Below are 3,822 nucleotides of genomic sequence, written 5' to 3' on the forward strand. Positions count from 1 at the left end.
TCGCTTCTCAAAAGTCAGCCTCCATGTTTCAGTATTGTCATAAGCCACATGCTTGTATCGTGCTCGCTAATTGGCTGAAGAACGAGTTCCGGTGTTACCAAATTTTCGGCGAAAGGTCTTTGCCGACACGCAGACAGTGAACTTTATATAATGTAATTTATATTACCCCTGGCCCTGTATGTTTGTTGTTGTTTTCTTTTTTCTATTCTTTTTGCTTTGTGATTTTGTTGTTACTAGGGTTGTATATTTTTGTATACTTGTTGCTAATCCTAATAAAGGAAGGATAAAAATATAAAAATAAAATAAAATAAAATACATAAATACGCAGACAGTGCCTTGTTTGAAGGTCTTTATGACTGATTTTCATTTGTATTTTGAGTCTCTCCAATGTATTGATAACAAAAAATGTAGAGATACAATTTTATTCGCTAAAGAGTTGAAGTTACTTGAAAATTGAACGGGTATATGCTGTCTTCTTTTTCTCTTTAAACTTGTATTATTATTGATTTTTATTTTTTTCTAATTTTTTTTCTATGTAATGTAAACCCATTCCTTTAATTGTGTTATCTTTTTGGATGTCTTGTTAAAGTTGTAACTGTTGCATGTTATGTCTTTAATATCTAATAAAAAAAATTTTTTTAAAAACACGCAGACAGTGGCTGCGTCTGAAACAGCATACTATCTGAGTAGGTACATAATTTAAATAAGTACTTACTTAACGAAATTAAAAGAGTATGTATGCTATAACCGGAATGTGTTAAGTATGAATGCGATCCGGACATCATCCGCCATGTTCATGTTATCATGTGACCTAAGACGTAATAACAACCGCAACATTGAGCGACAGGTTCAATTCATCCTAACAATGTTAACAAAGGTCTTGAATACATTGTTAATTTATTCATATTACTGGCAAAATTTTATATACATAAACAAAAATGCTTAAATTCATCCCCAATATTTAAGGTATTTTTAGTGGAATTTGATTGTTTTATATCTTCTCTGAAATTGTTAAAAAACAGAAAGTCATTAACATGTTTAAAATATTATGACATTATTTTCAGTGCCCGTTACTAATTAATGTCACACTTTGTATAGCACTGACTGTCTTATGCTATGCTCTGTTTGTTATTTGTTCTATTTTCATTAATAAAAAAATAAAAAGAGGTTCAATTCATCCTTGAAATATAAATATCTTGATATCTTGATATTGACGAAACTTGCTCATTTTGTGGTGTTGTTGATGAAAAGGCTGCCCATTTATTTTGTGATTGTAGTATAACCAATACATTTTGGGTTGATTTAAGTTCTTATATTTTAACCATACTAATGTGACCCACAGTTTTATCCTTAAAGATGTTATTTTTTATTACCCAGATAAACCCAAAATCGTCATCTCTTGAATGTGTTAATTTATTTTATGTGCAACATTTTTCATCCACAAGCAAAACTGCATTAAATCTTGCCTTAAATTTTAAATTGCCTTAAAAGTGCCTTAAATCATTTCTTGTTGAATTTACTCGTTTCATATCCCCCAGGCTTATACATACATACATACATATATATATATATATATATATATATATTTTTTTTTTTTTTTTAAATTTTTTTTTTTAAGATGCTTTATGGTGAATTATTCAAAGATACTTAACCTTGTCATTGTGCATTTTTCTGTTTATAATCTCATGCTATGATGTGCACAAACCCATGATATTTGTTTTCTGTTCTTCTGTCATTGATAGCTCATTGTTAAAGATACAACCATGCATCTTTCCCTGACCTTGTATGCAATTATAAGTTCTGCAAAAAAAAAAAAGGGAAAAAAAGGCGACAGGTTCACTAACACCTTAGCATCAGTAACTCGACAACCCTACCTAGTACGGTTTTCCTACCTAGTATGGCGTTTGCAATGTCTACACAAAGGAGACGTCGGGCAGCTGCTCGAAGATCTCGCCTTTGGAGAAGACTGTTGATTTTACTCAAAAAATGTAAGTAATACAACTTACAAATTAAGATTACCCCAGATTGTATTGCATTGCTAGCCCACCCCAAAACTTACATGCAATAATAATGATAAATGCTGACCAATACTTAACTATATTACATATTTTCTTACTGAAAATTCGATATTTTAGTAAAACGAGCCAAATCTAATTTAATTGTCAAATGACCTATGCACGAATACACACGAGACAAATGCAAAAATACAAATTTTCAGTCAGTGAATTAATGCATGAATTAATGTAATAACTATATTTTATTTACTGACAACAATGGGAAACATGAAAAAAAGAATGAATAAAAGTAATCATCACAATAAATAAATAAATTACAAGTGAACAACACATGAAACAAAGCTTTATTCAAATTTATCATTCCAAGAAACTATCACGTATTTACAGGCGGTGAACCCAACATTCCCACACCACAGCTGTGCCAATTCTGCGGCTTTATTCTGATGAAGCAGCTGACCACCGTGCCCACCTTCGCTTGTCTGCTGTCCATCATGTACGGTACCTCATTGCTGCAGTCAGATTGGAATCTGATCATGGATGGGAAAGAGACATCAAGGCCATCCTTGCCTGAGTGCACCTATCGGCCTCATCACCCCAGAGCCTGTACAGAACGCTGTGCAGGTTCGTTTCAACAACAAGCACTCCTGTGCACAAAGCATAGTAGAGCGAGCCTATGGCATGCTGAAAAAACCCTGGTGCTCTATTTTCTTAAAGGCCTTAGAGTTGAGCCCTGCCTTCGCACTGAGGTTGTTGCATGCTGCGCTGTGCTTCACAATCTCGCTCTTTTCAATAGGGACATATTTGAGCCAGAGGATGTGGAAGACCATGATGACAGCCCCCTAAACCCCACAACCTTGAAGCAAGAATGGGAGAACATTTGTGGGACAATCTGGCAGCCGCTGTGTCTGCTCCAGATATTTGTGTGCCTGCTCTTCATGAGCACGTCTACCTGTAAAACATTTAAACCGATTATAATGTTTTACAATTCATGACCCACAATTCACGTGTGGGTGTTTTTGTACATTACACCACTCATATTCACACAATATTCATAACTTTATAAATATTTACAGTAATATATATATATATATATATATATATGGAAGTTTCTAACCTGCAAAGCGCATTTGCCTACTAAAGTGAGATATTAAAGGGCTACCGGGAACAACTCATAAACCTTCAAGCATACTTGATAAGTTTGATGGCACCGCCGAACAGTGTAGAGGCTTTGTTCGCCAAGTAAGGATCTATTTTGATCATCAAGGGGATAGATTTGAGTCTGAGGGGAAGAAATGTGCATTTTTGATGACTTTGCTGACGGGTAGAGCGATCGACTGTGCGGCAGCTGTTTGGGACACAGATACAAGATTCAAAACCTCCGTAGATTATTTCATTCAACAGCTTCGTGAGGTGTTTGAATATCCTGCGGGGGGCAAGAGTATTTCTACTCAGATTTTAAATATCTCACAAGAAAATCGCACCGCTGCTGAGTATGCGGTGGAATTCAGAACGATCGCCGCTCAAAGTGGATTTAATGACACTTCTCTTAAAGCGATCTTTCAGCAAAGCCTGAACCTCGAACTGCAATCTGAACTTGTTTGTAAAGGAGAGGGTCTATCTTTTTCTGACTTTGTAACGCTAACCATTAAGATTGATAACCTGATGAGACAAGTCCCGAAAAGAAGAAGAGTTAGAGGATTCCAACAAGAGCCACTAAGTCCCTCTCAGCTGTTACCCCCAACTGAAAGCAATGAACCCATGCAACTCGGTACATCAAGATTATCTGAGGAGTAAAGAGCAAGGCGTC

Source organism: Sinocyclocheilus rhinocerous, unplaced genomic scaffold (assembly GCF_001515625.1).
Source record: "Sinocyclocheilus rhinocerous isolate Xijiao unplaced genomic scaffold, SAMN03320098_v1.1 scaffold780, whole genome shotgun sequence".
NCBI lineage: Eukaryota > Metazoa > Chordata > Actinopteri > Cypriniformes > Cyprinidae > Sinocyclocheilus > Sinocyclocheilus rhinocerous.